Raw genomic sequence first — 20,443 nt, forward strand, 5'->3', positions numbered from 1 at the left:
AGTGAGAGTTATGTCTCCTGCAGATCTTTCAATTTTCCCATGGTAAAAGACTGTTTCACTCTGTTTCCTTGCTTATTCTACTGCTCCAACATCTTTCTTGGGCACTATTTTGTTTAGCCAAAGGTGAACATTGCAGGGTTACAGAGATTCACTGCTTAAGCTGCCATCTTGGCATACATGGATAGTTTCTTTTACTGAGGAAGTTGTGTGAAGGAAGAGAATAATATTCTAAGATGAGAATTTAGTAAAATTTCTGCTAAAAACCTTCCTAGTGGAGATAATGATGAAAAAAGAAGTCTCTGGAGTCAGGAAAAAAGCCCAGAAAGAAAGACATAACTTAACTGGATATTTTTATTAAAATTCTCAAGTTTTAATGGAGTTAACCAGAGCAATATATAAACACATTCAAACATAAATAAATATGTATTTGAAAAATATAATCATTATGACTTTAATTCACATTGATTTAATGTTAAAAATATATCCTAATTATAAACACACATAAACATCATTCATTATATATATGTATTTGTATACATATATACACACATACACACATATTCACTGTTTATATTGTACGTGCTGCTTAGTACATATATATTTATATGTGTGTGTGTATAAATGTATGTGTGGTATTGTTGTTGTTTAATCCCTCAGTCACATATAACTCTTTGTGTTCCCATGGACAATGGATGATAGGATCTTGAAGGTTCATTATTTCCTGAAGGATCTATACAAGCTCATGTTGTTTTTTCTTCCATAACACTATATATATCCATCTCATTCCCGGTTGTGTATTTTTCCTTTTGCCTTCAAACATTCCCAAAATCAAGGTGAATATGCATGTGTGTATATATACACACAAACATATATATACACATACATATATATATATATATATATATACACACATATACGTAAATACCTATATCCATGTTAATATGCATATATAGATATAATCATGAATGTGTGTATATATACATTGTGTACATGTATAGTGTATTACATGTGCATGTATGTATATGTCCACATGTGCACAGATACACACACACACATACATTGATATATTGTACGATGTGAATATAACATATACTTAATGAATATTGTTGGAATTCACTTGTAATTGAATAAATATTAGATAATAATCTATATGATGATTTCTTTTGTGATTACAACCTTTATAAAATAAGAAATGCTGAATAGTTCAGTCCAGTTTAGACCTCTTCTTCTGCAACAAGTATTATAAAGTGCCAGAAAGCAGTTAGAGGAAGCTAAGAATTTGTACTTACAACATTGTTACAATGGTATTTACATCATCGAGAAATATTTATTTAACTTTTGGCGTGTGTTAATATAAGATCTTTCCTAAACTACCAAATACATATACTACTAAAGAAAGTGACACACATTAGTGTTGATATTCTCACAAATGGATAGAAGAAAAAGTGATTGCATCTTATTGAAATAGCAGACCCATACTGCTTTTCTAAGATGTAAATAAAGGCTTTGATATGATTTGATCAATCCCAAAAGAAGTAGACTACAGTGGAAGGGCCCATACTTCTCTTACAAGAAAACATGTTTCATATTCTACTCTAATATTAAATTTGTGATTGAGAGCAAATAACATTTTCCTTGTCATTCTGTTTCATTTTCCTAATTTTTAAAATAGCCTATTTAGAAGGCCCATTAAATTATTCTCAATTTTACCTATTATAATTTGATCTTAAATGTGCTAAAAAGAAACAACGAAAATGAGGCTTGTTCATTATATCTTACCATTTTGATCTGGAATATCAGGAAAAAGAAAAAAAAAGTATGTTTCCATTTTATACAGAAACATCTGATAAACATTTGTGTGTGTGTGTTTATACTATCCCTTGTTCTTCCAATTTACTTATTTTTTTTCCAATTTACTTATAATATCACCCTTTATGTCTAAATCATGAACCCAGTTCAATCTTGGTAGTGAGTGTTAGGTGTTGGTCAATGTCTAGTTTCTGCCATACTATTTTCCAAATTTCCCAACAATTTTTGTCATATAGTGGGTTCTTTTTTTCCAGAAGCTGGAGTTTTTGGCCTTATCAAATAATTGATTACCATGATCCTTGACTATTGTGTCTTGTGAGTTTAATCTAATCAACTACTCTGTTTCTTCAATGATACCAAATGATATAGTTTTGATGGCCTCTGCTTTAAAATATAGTTTTAGGTCTCATCCATGTAGCTAGGCCACCTTTATTTTCATTTTTCACTTAATTTCTTTGAAATTCTTGACCTTTTGTTCTTCTATATAAATCTATTATTTATAGATGTTCCTCCTTTGAAAACAGAATGTGTTTTTTTCCTTTTTTTCTGTTTTTTTTTTCAATTATTTTTGGTAATTTTGTATACTTAAGCAACATTTATATACAATATTGTATGACTACTCTTTCCATTTACACTGTTTTAAATATTGAATATATTTTTGCTTATGTCTATTTCACTCTTGTTCAGTTCATATATATTCTTTCATAATTCCCTGCTTTTATTATATTAATTTCTTATATTATAGCAACAACTCACTTTTTCCACTTGCCAAAAATTAATTAGTTATGACTCAGTCAATTGGCATTTCATTTCCACTTCTTGAGGTCACAAAAAAGTGGTGTTACAAATATGTTAATGTCTCTGGCAGCTATTTTTAAATCAAAACCCTGTTTAGAAATAATAAAATTATAAAATGATCAATTCTGATGGATGTGGCTCTTTTCAACAATGAGATGATTCAGGCTAGTTCCAATGGTTTTTTGATGAAGAGAGCCATCTGTTTATCATAACAGTATTTTCACTTTCCTTGTTGTTGATCACTTGCATTTTTTTTTCTTTTTCATTTTTTTTTAGTTTTTTGATGTGATATTTTCTTGTGCAGTATGATAATTGTGGAAATATGTATAGAAGAATTGTACATTTTTAACATGTATTGGATTATTTGCAGTCTAGAGAGGGAGTAGGGGGAAAAGATGGAAAAAAATGAAATGCAAGGTTTAGTAAGGGGGAATGTTGAACATTATCAATGCATATATTTTGAAAATAAATAGGTTTTTTTAAAGAAACATATCTACATATCTTTACCTCTATTTTCAATATGTGTGTATGCATATGTATATATTAATATGTATATGTGTATATACACACACATTCACGTATATATTTGTTTTGTTTACATTGCATTGTTTAAATTTTATTACTTTTTATGTCACACTGAGGGAAGAAGATTAATATACCCTACAAATATTTCATTTCTCTCTTTAAATAAAATGGGAAGTTGCAATTCAATTAATATTTTAAATGAATTTAATTAAATTTGATGACATGTTGAGCACATTTATTCTTTCAGCATTAATTTTACTTTAAGTTATAGTGTAGCTTTATAATTTATTTTGAATGACAGTGATTTTTAAACTTTGCATTATAACTTCCTATCTTGGAATTATATGATTATTAATAGCACATTTTCTTTTATTATCCATAGTCATTTTGCATGCCGTTGTCTTTTCTGATATGCTTCATTCATGCAGAATAATTGTTGGATTTAATTTTCTTATTCATTCTTACACTCTTTAATTAAATAAATTGAATATAAATTTGTGATTTTTAAATATTTTCTTTTTTTTTCACTTTTTTCCTCTTTGAAATATATTTGTGAACAGTAAAAAATCTGATTACTCTCTCATCCAAATCTCTTCAATTGATAACAAAGAAAACAAAAACCCATTACACATTATTCTGTGAGTAACAGATATAGCAAATTTCCTAATTGATCATATAAGAAGAGAGGAACTTATTTTAAATTTAGCTGTTTACTTGTCTTAATAGATCAAGAATAAACATAATCAATCCGCTGGAACTGTTTTAATCATTACAAAAATAAGGGTTCCTAATTCTTTCAACCTCATTTTTCTTCTCCATATTTCTGTCTCTGCATAAATTAGTCTTTTGTTTTGGTTCGACTTTGTTCTATATCAGTACATGCAAAGCTTCACAGGTTTTCCTGAAATAATCCCCTTTATCATTTCTGATAGCACAAGAGTATTACATAAGATTTATATATAAATAACTACTTCATCGATTTCCCAATAATGTGAACTCAGGTTGATTTCCATTCTGTGCTATACCAAAGGGTGAAAATATTTTTTGTAAATTCTCAAATTTTATTTTATTTAGAACGAATCCCTTTCTTAATATACTTTCTAATCCCATCTTTGCCATTCATCTTCATCCTTTCTATTTCCCTGGTGCATAAAATATATTCTTATATTCAGATTTTTTGTGTATTCTTCTCTATTTTGACCAGGTCAGATTGGAATAAAATCGCAGTATCAGTTCCTTTGTCTCTCTCTAAATTTGTATCAACTTCTAGTTGCTCATCTTGACTTTGTGAAATGTTTTTTCTTAACTTTTCCTTGCCAGGAAACTCCTTTTCCCTTCATTTTCCACTCTTGAGATCATCAAGATATAATAGAAACACTTGTAGGCCTTCTATATAATTAAACTCATAATAATAGAGTTTAGAAAGGATACATATATTGTATATTCCCTCTGTTAACACACACACATTTATGTAGGCCTTTATGTTTAATTTTTCTAATGTAGCTTTATTTTTTGATAGACTCCTGTATTTGCATTTTAAAATTCATACGCAACATTGTTCCCCAACTTCAACATTCTTGGAGACTCTCTATTTCTCTCATAATGCTTTTTTTCCCTTAGTAGTATTATGTTCAGTTTTCTAGATAAGTTATTCTTAAACATAAGACTATATTCTTGGCCCTCTTCAATATCATATTCTGACTTCAGAACTCTTTATAGTGGGTAGCGGCTAAATCATGTATTTTTCTGACTGATTTCTTGGTACTTGATTTTTTTTCCTTTGGCTATTTGTGACATTTTTTTTTCTTTGACGTGGAAGCACTGGATTTTGTCTTGTTGTTACTAGAATTTTTCAATTTGAGATCTCTTTCAGGAAATTTACAACAGAATTTTATTTCTACTTTGCCCTATGCTTCTGAGAGATCAGGGCAGTTTTTTTTTTTTTTTTAAATGATTTCTTGAGATATATTTAGGCACATTATTTTTACTCATATTATTCATGGTCCACTGAGTCTTTTTTTGTCCTTGATCTGTTTTTCAGTTCTGTTATTCCAAGCTAGCTCCCTGGAGACCTCGGGATTAACCAAGTCAGGATAAATTAAAGTGCTTGGTCTTTAGGGGGAGGAGTGAAAGCAGTTAAACTGCCAGGAATTTTGCCAAAGATCTCTCTTCGATTCCAGAATCCAGAATCTCCACCTTTCTCCTCCTGGTTGTGCTGCCAAATGAATTTCTGACCTCTATCACCTCACCCTCTAATCCTTGCCTAAGATTATCTTAATATCAAATATTGAGCCAGCACCAAACAGTGAGAAAAGCCATTTATCCAAAACATATGCTAATAGAGTCATTGTCTCATATGGAATAGGTAATTAGCCTTACATGCTCAGTTGTCTGATTCAAGCACATCTTTTTTGAAGTTTCAGTACTCTACACAGTTCAATTGCTTTTATTCTCATAATCATCAGATACAGTTTGATTGTTCTCCTTCCCCTTTCCAACTCCTTCCTCCAACTCCTTAGCTCTCCAAGATCCTGACCTGGATTTGGATCTCAGCCACATTTGGATACTGTTGCCTTTAACCACTGTCAGAAAAATGGAAAGGTTTGATGAATCAGTGATACAAACTTTTAGGCTTCTCACTGACCTGAAATTCCTGACAAGGTTTTTCTTCTGCAAGCTGAACTAGAAACTGTAACTAAACCTCTATTTTACCTCTGGACTCAGAGTCATACCACTGCTCCCTGTCAATCTATTTTCAGGACACATAATGGGGTTTCCCTATTTAGGTACACTAACTTTGGGGAAAAGGTTCTCTTTCTGTCTTATCATGGATTTGTGACCTGAAATTGGATAGTGGGTGATAAAGCTGCTAGTTTGCATCTCTCCTCATAATGGCGTTATTGCATGGATTTGCTGTTATCCCAATATGTGTGAGATATCTTCTTGCTTCAGTTCATATCTTCTTACTCAATATCAGTGTATTAAGAATTCAATGTGGTTCTCACCAGACTCCATTCCTGGCTTGCTAAATTGCAGTCATTCTATCATTTTGGCCCCACCTTCAATTTATTTCATTATTTAATTTATTTTAAACATTTTCTCTTAAGTCAGTACTTTGTTTTTCTTTATTAATTGTGTTAATACAGATTGGATGCTAGCCTGTTCCCATAGATTCAACACTTCTCTTCCTATTTACTTTTCCCATCTCAAAATGTGTGAATGTCCTTAAATCAATTTGTATTTCTTTCCCATTATACTTTTTATTTTTCTCTTCTCTTTCCATGAAAGAGTTAGATAAGTGTTTTATTATTTTGTCTACACCCTTAAATCTTTTAATTACAATAACATTGTGTTACAAAACCCTTTCTTTAAAAAATATTTTTGTTTACATTTCACAAATATTAATTCTTTATCCTCCTAATCCATCCTGACTTCCATTCTCCAATTAATGGTTTATATACAGTTGTTAGTTCAATGTTAATTTTCTTTGTCCCCCATGTAATTAGAATTTCTAGAGCACCAAATCTGAACTCTCTCTTGTAGTAAAATCTACAATTCCATTTATAGATAGTATCCATTACTCCCTTTTTTTCTGTACCCTTCATTTTAGTTCATGAAGACAATATTGTGAAATGCAAACAGAGTTTGCTGTGGGAGTCATTCAGTGTCCTGAGTCATGAAGCTCTTCTACCCATTGTAATCTCCACTTTGAGTCCTTTTATTTCTGCATCTGTACCTTCGGTATCACTATACTGACTTAGCTTCTGACTAATGGATTGAAGTTCTAATGATGTAAGTTTGGATCTGTAATTATGATTATGATTGTGATTATGAGCTTATTTCAATGGGTGGCATATATTAGATGCTTAATAAATATTTACTAACATCGACAATGAAGAGATTTCCATGTGGAAAACTTTTCTTTTGATTGATATATACATATATATATATATATATATGTATATATATATCAGCAACTCATCTGTAAGCCAAAGATTCTTTATCATCCCCATCATCAACAGGCTAATATATGATAGTTGGGAGATAGATATCAATTGCTTAAATCATATCTCTAGCAATAATATAAGGAAGGTACAAACAATTGTTTCTATAGTTTAGAGATTGGGGAAAAAGATCATACCTACTCTTGACATTCTTGCTTATTTAGATTCTGATTATTGCCACATGCAAAATTGTGTTAAACTCTCAAAAAACTTTGAGTTTTTGCCATTTATAAGACAAAAGAATGGTGAGAAAAAATGAATCATCACTCAATCTTATCAAATCAAGTATTAATATCTTATTAACTCTTCTAGTGATTTTTGATCGCTGTTTAGTTAGATACTCCTAACTTGACTCCTTATAGAAATGACCTTCAGGCACTATAGGCTATGCCACAGTCCTATCTGTCACCAGATTATTTAAGAGCAATATGTAGTTTCTTTTGTTTATCATTTGTAGATACTACAAGTATATTCTAGAATTGAGAAACTAAAAGATCAAGAAATATTACTAGACTTAGCTTTTTTTTTTAATTGATAAAGGAGTATGCTTTAAATGCATCGACCTCTGTAATTACAGGAATCCAAGCTGTAGTCTTTCTCAAGAGGCTAACATTATTTACTAGGTTCTTGATTAATGAGCCATCAAAAGCATCTTTTTTTTTTTCAGATGACAGTGCAGAAAAAGGCTATAAAAATGGATCACCATAGATGACCTTGCTGTATTTGAATTGTTGTTGTTTAGTTGCTATTCAGTCATGTCTGATTATTTATGACCCCATTTGGGTTTTCTTGGCGATGAGTTGTAATTTCTTTCTCTAGCTCACTTTATAGATGAAAAAATGGAGGTAAATAGCATTAAATGACCTGCTCTATATTACACAGAAAGATTATTATCTTTCATTATCAAAGAGAACCAAAATGACATCATTATGCTAGTCAAGTTACAGTATATCTGATTGTGACTGATCAGATTGTTATGAGGTTTGAATACTCTACCACAGGTCATGAACAAATAATAGTTCACAAGAATATTTAGGATGATTTCTCTAAATTCGAACATCTCATATTTCTTTTGGTTGACTTCAATTTTGCTTTGAGCTTTAAAGCACAGCATCTTCCCTAATGAAAATTTTGAAGAAATTTGTTATGTGTTTTGACTGCAGGGAGGGATCCCTGCTTGCCACCGTAAACAGGCCACAGTTGAACAAGCAGACAATTTCAGCTTACTTTTTCTTCTTTACACCAATGGGTGAGCAGTGTGATCTTTAAAAGCTTGTTTAATAACACAGGGGATTACTAAATCCCACTGCTACTTCCACTGAAAATCTTATCCTATGTTATAGTCAAAGGTTCTGATAAAGGCCTCATTTCCAAAATATGTAGAGAATTGACTCTAATTTATAAGAAATTAAGCCATTCTCCAATTGATAAATGATCAGAGGATATGAACAGACAATTCTCAGATGAAGAAATTAAAATTATTTATAACATATGAAAATATGCTCCTAATCATTATTAATCAGAGAAATGCAAATTAAGACAACTCTGAAATACCACTACACACTTGTCAGATTGGCTAGAATGACAGGGAAAGATAATGTGGAATCTTGGAGGGGATGTGGGAAAACAAGGACACTGATACATTGTTGGTGGAATTGTGAACACATCCAGCCATTCTGGACAGCAATTTGGAACTATGCTCAAAAAGTTATCAAACTTTGCATACTCTTTGATCCAGCAGTGTTTCTACTGGGCTTATACCCCAAAGAGATACTAAAGAAGGAAAGGGACCTGTTTGTGCCAAAATGTTTGTGGCAGCCCTGTTTGTAGTGACTAGAACTTGGAAAATGAATGGATGCCCATCAATTGAAGAATGGCTGGGTAAATTGTGGTATATGAACGTTATGGAATGTTATTGTTCTGTAAGAAATGACCAGCAGGATGAATACAGAGAGGACTGGCAAGACTTACATGAACTGATGCTAAGTGAAATGAGCAGAATCAGGAGATCATTATATACCTCAACAATGATACTGTTTGAGGATGTATTCTGATGGAAGTGGATCTCTTCAATAAAGAGAGCTAATTCAGTTTCAATTGATCAAGGATGGACAGAAGCAGCTACATCCAAAGAAAGAATACTGGGAAATGAATATAATCTGCTTGCATTTTTGGTTTTCTCCCCGGGTTATTTATACCTTCTGAATCCAATTCTCCCTGTGCAATAAGAGAACTGTTCGGTTCTGCACACATATATTGTGTCTAGGATATACTGCAACCTATTTAACATGTAAAGGACTGCTTGCCATCTGGGAAAGGGGGTGGAGGGAGGGAGGGGAAAAATTGGAACAGAAGTGAGTGCAAGGGATAATGCTGTAAAAAATTACCCTGGCATGGGTTCTGTCAATAAAAAGTTATTAAAAAAAAAAAAAGAAAATCTTATCCTATGGCCTGAGCTGCCTGTGTGCAGGATTGTGACCACATCTCCCCACTGTATCTGCATCTGCTGCTTCATCATTTATCTGTCACCACAAGGCTTTGTGATAGGTGAAAATGGTAAAATGGCATGGCTAATCTCTTTTGACTCATGCTTAAATTGGATTTAAATGAGTCAGAGTTACATGAAGTTGTCAGCATCACTCTCAATTTCAGGCATTCACAGTTCAGTGGCAGAACATAATCAAGATGACTGATGATGATTTGAGATCCAATGGATGACTTTGTGTCTTTGATGTCTAACCAATCTCAAAGTACTCCACAGTACCTGTTTCAGCTGCTTTCATGATTATTGAAACAAATAGTTCTCATAAACTCATTCCATCAAAGGAAATATTCAGATGCTTATGGAAGGCACTCACTACTAAGTCACCAAGAGATTTAGATACTTTGAGTATATTCAATCTGCATTATTCCATCTGATGAAATGCTAAGTGTCTAAGGCCAGATTTGAACTCAGGAAGATGAGTTTTCTTGACTCCATGCTCAGGGCTTTATCACTATACCACCTAACTTGTTAAAGAACAACAACAAAAAAAATCCATTGATCATGAGAATTGTAATAAAATTTCACTTATTTCTTAAAATCTTAAAACCAAGAAAAACTAATGAAATATGAAATTAGGTTGTATATATTGATTGATAATCTGTGAAATTGTGCCACCAAGAATTTTGTTTTTAAAAATTCTTCATGTGGTCTTGGTAGCCCCAGGTTTAAATTTGAGATTTTTTTAAAACATTAAAAACACATTTATAGTAGACTTATAACTGACTTTTATGATCTTTTCCCATTTTCATGCCATTATTGAATACTTATTCTTAAACATGATAGACTATCATTCTAAAAATGTGCACTTGAAACATGCTAACCTATATTTTTTGCCATGTATTTCTTTTAGATTTTAAAAAATAGAACCTAAAATATTGTCTCCTAAAAGTTTTCTTTCTGACTAAGATTTAGAATAGGATATAATCTACTGAAATTTACAGCTCTACTATAAACTTCTGGAGACAAGGCTTTGTAATGGAAAATCTGACAAACCCATAACTAAAACAGCAATTACAGAGTCCCCAATAAATAAGCCTGATTCCTACACTGTTTAGTGTTTTAATATGAAAGAAGCATTTATTTTAAATACCTTGATCTTGTAATCTAATGCATTTAAGGCAATTTTTACTCTACCAGGTACTTCAATGACACTAAATCACTCACATATATTGGATAAATGAAACTAATCTAAATTTCCCAAGTGCACAATAATACTTTCCAACAAATAAAAGTAGTTTATCCATAAATTCTTCACTAATTGAAGTATGCCGTTTACCATGACAGAAGGGATGCCATACCTCTTTGGGAAGGAAATAAAATCCTTTTAAAAATATTTTAAGGTGAAAATTGATGTCCATTTCAAGAAGACTGTCACACTGGAATCATAATTCGTGGGAAAGGAAATGTAAACCATTATGCTAAGATAAATGATTTGATGATTCTCAACATAATTCTCTAATTCTCCAAATCTATAACCTTTAATCCATAGGGAATGCTTCAGAAACATAGAATTCAGCAAGAAAATACAAGAAACACGTCATACAATATCAGATTTACTGAGAAAAGCATATTCAACAACTAAACTTTCTTTTGAGTTGTAGCACTAATAGGTCCTTTTCCTTCTCCTTTGGCAATTATTTTACCCTGTACCTTTTAAAGGGGACAAGGAGAAATCAAATACTGAATTCATCCATTCTAGCAATAAAGGCTGATGATTACAATTAAGCATCCACAGTTCAGAGCTGATCTGTCAAAGTAAGAGCAGAATGAATAAAAATGTAGCTATTCTCTCCCCACAGGAAGTTAACCCAACACCAGTCAGATGTGGACTTTGAAGTAATTTTATTCTGGCTAGAAACAGATATTTTGATTATGGCTTATAAAAGGGAAAACTGTATATCTGATAAATTGTTTTGATGTTGATTTCATGCCCATTTTTTTATCTCACTACCTGGAATAAAACATCTGTGGGACTTAGAAAATAAAGCAAATAATACAGAAAAAGGACATAATATATGGTAAAAACAAATCAAAACACAGTCAAAATACCTAGTATATTGAGACTATATTTACCTTGACTTCCATAAAATTCATCCATTGGGTACCAAATACAAAAATTTCATGTATTTTGTGTAATGATAATCTTCAGAATTTGAAAATTATTTTCAGTTCTCTAGAGAATAATTACATATTTAATATCATCTGAAACTCAAAAGAACATTATAGACCATATAGTTTAACACTACATTTTACAGATTCAGAAACTGAGAAAAAGTTGAGGGGATTTGCTAAAGATGAGATAATCCTCAATTTTGAGTAAGAAATCTAGCTTTTTGGCTTCTAATTCAATGTTTTTCCCACTTATTCTATCATTTCTCATACATATGTATGTATACCCTTGAATTTCACGTAGATCCATACCATTTATGCACACATACATAAATACATAGACACATATTTATATGTATCTATGTTTACACATATGTATATGTGTGTATACATACATGTGGGGATGTGGGAGTAGGCATGCAGATGGTGTATGGGGTGTACAAGGAGAACCAGTACCTCTTGTCTAAGGACTTGTCAAGCCATTTAAAGAGTTGCTCGTCCATCTATGGTATCCACCTTCACCCAAATTTCACTTTTCACTCCAAGAAGCTGTAGCACACAACATGACCACATTCAACTGATTGAGGGCAATCGACAGGCCTCAAAACTGTCATTGAATTAGGGAGATGTATACTTCAAATATAGACAGATTTTTCCACCTTGGAATGGGTAAATCAGGATAATTCGTTCCAGTGGATAGTTGATCAAAACATGCACCGTGGAACATGTAGAACTTGGTCAGACATCAAAGATACAAAAATCATTTACTGAAGGCCATCACTAGTCATTCTGACTTTATTCTTGCCACTAGAGTTGAATGGCTCAGGAAGAAAGTTTAAGACTTATACTTTTGCACAACTCTACCTCACTTAAATGTAATTTACACACAAGTCAAGACATTACCCCATGATGTCATCGGTTCTCTTTTAAAATGAAGGAAAAACAATTATAAATAAATATATGTATGTATGTATATGTATATGTGTGTGTGTCTGTACACAAATACACATACATTCATATGTGCATATGAGTATACATACACACACACACATACACACACACACACACACACACACACACACGCATACCCACAAAATCTCTTTGAATATGACTTCCCTGGATTCCACTTCTGAAGTCCAGATATAATATGTTTCACTTCTCCACCAGGGTTTTTGGAAATTCATATTATCTTTGCTATTGCTTTAAAATTAATATTGATGATAAAAAGATAATACGTTGTATCATTTTCTAGAGGAACTTCAGGTCAAAGCTTGAAGTAGTCAATTAACACCTAATTACTACAATGAAGCTTTTTCTCTCAAAATAGGAGATATCAATCTATTTAAGCAATAATGAAACATTTGATATAGCTGAGTCAGTTATTATTAGAACGTCAAGTTCTTAAGAATAAAACAATCTCATTTAACTTTCTATTTGTGTTTTTCAAACTTAATGAAGTACTTTCTACATAGTAAGAGTTTAAATGTTTCAATTATATCACTCATTCTTGGAAAAAAAAAAGTTCTCATATTCTCATATTCATAATATATTACTCAAATATTTACTTGCTGTCAAGTAGAGATGGCCTCTAAATTATTTTTAATAATTTATAAATTGAAATAAACATTTATTTCCCTAACATACTCCAATAAAAAGATGATCATATATAAAGCTGCAAACCTACTATGCAATCTTGTTATTCCTTTATAATATACAACAAAATTATCATTAAATGTTTTTCTTCCTTCCCTTTAGAGATTAGCTACCATTAGACTCAGATATTTATACATGGAAAATTGTTCTAGACAAATTTCTATTTATCAGTTTTTTCTCTGGATAGTGATAGTGTCTTTCTTCATATGTCCTTTATAGTAAATTTGGGTATCAGTAATGTTTGGAATGACTTATTTGCCCAAAGTCATTTCTAAAACAATATTGCTGATATTGTAAGCAATGTTTTCTTGATTCTGTTGGTTTTTCTCTTCATTATTCCAGGCAAATATTTCTATTTCCTTCTAAAATCATTGAGTTCATCATTCCTTATACATAGTTGTATCCCATCACAATCACATACAACTTGTTCAGCCATTCTGCAATTGAAGGGAATTTCCAAAATTCCCCATTCTCTGCCACAAAGAAATCAAAAACATTTCTTAGCAACATATCTGCCTTCAGTGAAGATTTGATTCTCTCATAAATCTTTCATGATATATGAAGTTACAAGGAACGTTCTCCATGAAAATTATATCTTAATGTCTCTTCTTGGTGTGGAAAAAATTCTAAGTCCTCTATTTTCACTGAACACATGTATTGACAGTTTCATTCAAGCTGTAGAGCTTGTCCTGGGGAAGGATTCTATTCATGTACATATTATATATGAATTCACTCATTTTAGCCACCTATTTGGGCAGGGTGAATGAGAGGAAATAAAATTTCTTAGAAGTATACATTAAATCTCACAAACTACATGGACTTTACCTGATATATATTTTTTTCAGAATTGAAGAATTCAAGCATTAAAATATGTTCTTTTAAATATATTGCTAATCATTCTTATCATGTTAAAATTAAGGGCAAGAAATTGAACTGTAACAACCTCTTACATTAATTTTCATTTTGAGGAACGCTATATAAAGGCCAATTATCTAATATTTCAATGATATTTTTATAAATTAGGTTAAAAAATTCCAATATCAGTATTGATTCAGCAGCTGAAATGAATACTGCTAGGTAGTATGAGCAATAGAAAAATGATCAAATAATGTCTGTAGCCTTAAAGAATGTTTTTAAATCTAATTCTAAATATGACAGATATACTAATATGTGTAAATTTGAAATAATAATCACTCTAAATCATGAGACTCATACAAGGCATAAATTTAAGTAACATTTTGACTTTTCTTTATCTTTTCTTGACCTTGTTAAAGTTCCCCATCCCCAAAACAACCTATGACCAATTTCTAATACAACCAGTTGCTATATTCTGTTTTTCCATATTGAAAATTTTCTGGCAATTTCTTTTCTTTACACTCTTAAAATTCTAGTATATTCATATACTCATATGTATCTTGACTACTATTAAAATTTCTTTTCAAATCATTGGGAGGAGGAGATAAAAAGATGGAGAGAAGCCAGGAAGTTGCTTGAGCTATCTCCAGTTTTCCCTTAGAAATTTTAAAACAAACCTCTAAATGGATTCTGAAAGGACAGGATCCAAAAAAATGTGAAATAATCTTTCAGATTAATACAATTTAGAAAGATTTCAGAAATGGTCTGTCACACTTGGGCAAACTGGACATATAGCCCAATACAAAGGTTTTCCTGCAAGGAAGAAGGTTCTTAGCCAAAGCATAGATCAGTAACCAAAGTCCCTTGGTCCTGTCTCAAAAGGCTAGTAGGACTTAACAGACCAACTGTAAGGCCTCCAGACCAAAACTGAAAGAGAATTACTAGGTCTGAAAAACCTGGAAGAGCCATAAGTAAGCCAGGTCAATCCAATGAAATGGACAAATTACAAATAATTGAGGCTTCCAAGGCAGACCCAGTAAACTCTGAATAGAAAATACCACCTGAATCTAGAAAAAAGAATTATGGAGATTGAATGTAAATCAATACATGCTATGTTCTCTTCTTTTTTCTAGTTTTCTTTTCTCTCCCATGGTTTCTCTCTTTTGTTCTTATTTTTCTCTCCCAATATGATTCATAAAGGAACATGTATTTGTAAAAATTAATTAAAATTAATTTTAAAACAATACTTGAGGCTTCTGCAGGGAAAGTTGGTGATAAGTGTATCCCATCATAAAAATCTAGGGCCAGAATTCCCTGTTTTCTAGAATCAGGACTTAATTGTAAAAACTGAGCCAAAAAAATATCCCTGATTATGGAAAGAGACTTGAATTGAGTTCATCGTTGTTTATACATAGTTGGATTCCATTACAATCACATACAACTTGTTCAGCCATTTTGCAATTGAAAGGAATTTCCACAACTCCCCATTCTCTGCCACAAAGAAATCAAAAACATTTCTTAGCAACACCCCTCCCCTAAATAGCAAGTAATCCAACATGTTAAAACATATGAAATTATCCTATATATATTTCCACAATTATCATGATGCACAAGAAAAAATAAGATTAAAAAAGGGGGGGAAGGAGAAATAAAGCAAGCAAACAAGCAAAAAAAAATAACAAAAAAGCTGAAAATACTATATGGTAATTCACGTTGAGTCCCCATAGTCTTCTCTCTGAATAGCAGAAGTTAAAGAATTTAAAGTGAATTACAGGAAGAAATAGGCAGCACATCTATATTAGTGCAGGACTTCAGCTTTCTCCTCTCAGAACTAGATAAATCCAACCACAAAAGAAACAATAAAAAAGTTAAAGAAGTCAATATGTATATTTTTTAAGTTAAATATGAAGGGCAGCTCATATCTAAAAGTGGATAGAGCACCAGCCCTGAAGCCAGGAGATCTCAGACACTTAACACTTCCTAGCTATGTGACCCTGGGCAAGTTGCTTAACTCTCCCCTGAGCCCCGGAAAAAAAAAAAAAATTAGCTATGATAGACTTCTGGAGAAAATTGCATGGGAATAGAAAAGAGTATATATTTTCCCCCAGTAGAATTTACCTACACAAAATGACCAGGTTTTAGAACATTAAACCATCACAAGAAAATGCAAAAAGACAGGCATATTACATGCATTCATTTCAGATAATTCTGCAATAAAATTACATGTAATAAAGATTCATGAAAAGATAGATTAAAAACTAATTGAAAACTAAATAATATAATACTAAAGATTATTTGGTTAAAATTAGAAACTATTAGGAACTTCACCAAAGAAAATAACAATAAATCTACAAATGCCAAAATTCATTGGATACAGTCAGAGCAGTTCTTAAGGGGAAAAAATATCTCCTGATGATTACATGAATAAAATAGAGAAAAAAGGAGATCAATAAATTGAGCATGCAACTAAAAAAGCTATTTTAAAAAGCTAATTAAACATCCTTAATTCAATAACAAATGAGAAATTCTGAAAAGCACAGGAGAAATAAAATTGAAAGTTAGAAAACTATTGAACTAATAAATAAAACTGAGTAGTTTCATGAAAAAAATGACAAAAAAGAAAACTAATTTACTAGTACCAATAATTAAAAGGATGAATTCACCAACAATAAAGAGGAAATGATAGTCATTATTAGGAGCTATTTTATCTAATTGATAATAAATTTGCCAGTCTAAGTCAAGTAAGTGAATATTAAACATATACATATATATACACATATATATATATATATATATATATATATATATATATATATCAAAGAAACAGAAGAAAAAATAAAATTATTTTAAATATTGGGAAAATAAATTGAGTAAATCATGAATGTACTGCCTAAGGAAAAAATCCCCAGGGATAGAAGGATTTGCAAATGAATTACATCAAACATTAAAGAACAATTAATTGCAGTAACATATATGCCATTTAAAAAAATAAGCAAAGAGTTCTACAAATTCTTTTTATGACACAAATATTGTGTTGGTAACCTAAACCAGAGAAATAATATTAAAGGTCATTCTCACTAAGGAATATTCACACAAAATTTTGAAATAATATATTAGCAAAGAGATTATAGCATTTATCACCAGGATAACACATTATTACCTGTGGATTTAGACCATGAATGAAGGGTTCATTTAATATTAGGAAAATTGTTGGCCTAATCGCTCATATCAATAACAAAATTAAAATAAATAATATGATTAACTCAAAAGATTCAGAAAAACCTTTTGACAAAATACATCCCTATTAAAACAACAACAAAAGCATAGACAGCAGAGGGATAAATGAAGTTTTCCTTAAAATGATAAACAGTATTTATCTAAAAACATTAACAAGAATTATTTATAAGAAGGATAAGCTAAAAACCTTCTCAATAAGATCAGTGGTGAAGCAAATAGGCACATGATAACCACTATTAGTCTAGTTCTAGTTCTAGAAATTTAGCTTTGGCAATAGGAAAAAGAAAATAATTTGAAGGAATTAGACTAGTCAATGAGGAAAACAATCATTTTTTTCAAGATGATTTTTGGGTTCCTTCCTTTTTGACTCAATTCACTTTCTGAGAGAAACCATGACTTTTATATTCTCATTCCATCCCACACTATCTAAGCTACCTTGCTTCGGTGGGCTGATTATGGAGGTGAAAATCTCCCTTGCCAGGGACTCAGAGCCTGCCAAAAGGTCTAGGTCTTCCACCACTACCACTTGTGTCTGGGTTCCTACCACAGCTACTGCTTCTGCTTCTGCTCCTAGTGCTTCTCCTACTGAGGATGCCAGTTGTTCTGTGCCCCTTTCAGTAGTGCTGTATTAAGAGGTGGGAGACTATAACTGAAACCCCATTGTCCAAAAGCAACTAATCTGGGTGTATTTCTTCATAAAGGCTCAGTTTTCTGAGCTTCTAATTGACAGTTCTATGCACTATTGCCTTTTATGGGGAAGAGGTCATCACTTCTGAGGGTAATAGCAGCATAGCAGTAGATGAATAGTATTCCTGATTAACCTCACATCTCTAATTATTACTTTATAGAGTTAGAAAAAATAACTAACTTCATATGAAGGAATAAAAGTCAAGGATATGAAGGAGAGTAATAAAAATATAAACAAACTAATTAATTAATTAATCAATAGATAAATAAATGAAATAAGAATAAAAATAACAATAAAATAAATAAACAAATAGATGAATAAAGATAAAACAAATAGATACATAAAGAAAGATAAAAATAAAAAAGCTCTACCAGATCTAAAACAGTATTATAAAGCACAAAGTATCAAAACTATTTGATATTGTTTAAGAAGTAGAGGTGTATGGCTAGAATGACAGGGAAAGATAATGCAGATTGTTGGAGGAAATGTGGGGAAACAGGGACACTGATACATTGTTGGTGAAATTGTGAATACATCCAACCATTCTGGAGAGCAATTTGAAACTACGCTCAAAAAGTTGTTCATACCCTTTGATCCAGCAGTGTTACTACTGGGTTTATATCCCAAAGAGAGCTTAAAGAAGGGAAAGGGACCTGTATGTGCACGAATGTTTGTGGCAGCCCTCTTTGTAGTGGCCAGAAACTGGAAACTGAGTAGATGCCCATCAGTTGAAGAATGGATGAATAAATTGTGGTATATGAATATTATGGAATATTATTGTTTGGTAAGAAATGACCAACAGGATGATTTCAGAAAGCCCTGGAAAGACTTACATGAACTGATGCTGAGTGAAATGAGCAGGACCAAGAGATCATTATATACTTCAACAACAATACTATATGATAATCAATTCTGATGGACCTGGCCATCTTCAGCAATGAGATGAACCAAATTAGTTCCAAGGGAGCAGTAATGAACTGAACCTGCTACACCCAGTGAAAGAACTCTGGGAGATGACTAAGAACCATTACATTGAATTCCCAATCCCTGTATTTTTGCCTGCCAGCATTTCGGATTTCCTTCACAGGCTAATTGTAAAATATTTCAGAGTCTGATTCTTTTTGTACAGCAAAATAATGGTTTGGACATGTATACTTATTTTGTATTTAATTTATACTTTAATATATTTAACATGTATTGGTCATCCTGCCTTCTAGGGGAGGAGGTGGGGGGAAGGAGGGGAAAAATTGGAATAAAAGGTTGGCAATTATCAATGCTGTAAAATTACCTATGCATATAACTTGTAAATAAAAAGTTATTAAAAATTAAAAAAAGGAAATAGAGGTGTAGATCATTGGAATTGGCTAGGTTCACAAGACAGTCATAAATGACTATAGTAATCTATTGTTAGATAAACTTAAAGATTTCAGCTTCTTGAATAAGAACTCACTATTTGACAACAACAACAGCAGCAGCAGCAGCAGCACCAACAACAAACAACAACAACTTACTGGGAAAAGTAGAAAATAGTATGGCAGAAACTTAGCATTCACCAACTTCTTAGAAAAAAAATTAAAATTGAAATGGGTACATTATTTTGATAGAAAGAGTGATAGCATCAGGAAATTAGGAGAGTAAGAAAAGTTTACTTTTTATATAAATGAATAAGAGAAAAAATTATAGACAAAAATATATAGAAAACATTATGACATGCAAAATGCATGACTTTGATTATATATATATATATATTGCATAATAAAACAAATTCAGCTAAGATTAAAAGGAAAGTAGAAAGCAAGGATATATTTTTTGTAACCAATGTTTCTGATAAAGGGCTCATTTCTCAAATCTGTACAAAATGGAATCAAATTTTCAAGAAAACAAATCATTTCTCAATTGATAAATAGTCAAAGTATACAAGTGGCAGTTTTCAAATAAAAACATTAAAGCTATCAATAGTTATATAAGAATGCTCTAAATCACTCTTGATTATAAATTAAAATTACAATAACTCTGAGGTATCACCTCATATGTATCAGATTGGATAATATGACAGATAAGGAAATTGACAAATTTTGAAATATTAATGCATTTTGTTGGAATTTTGAACTGCTCCAGCCTTTCTGGACAGATGCTCAAAACTATGATCGATAGATTATAAAACTGCATATATGCTGATTGTTGCAGCAATATCACTACTAGTTCTATTTCCCAAAGAAA

This window comes from Antechinus flavipes, chromosome 1 (genome assembly GCF_016432865.1).
Source record: "Antechinus flavipes isolate AdamAnt ecotype Samford, QLD, Australia chromosome 1, AdamAnt_v2, whole genome shotgun sequence".
In the NCBI taxonomy this organism is placed as follows: Eukaryota; Metazoa; Chordata; class Mammalia; order Dasyuromorphia; family Dasyuridae; genus Antechinus; species Antechinus flavipes.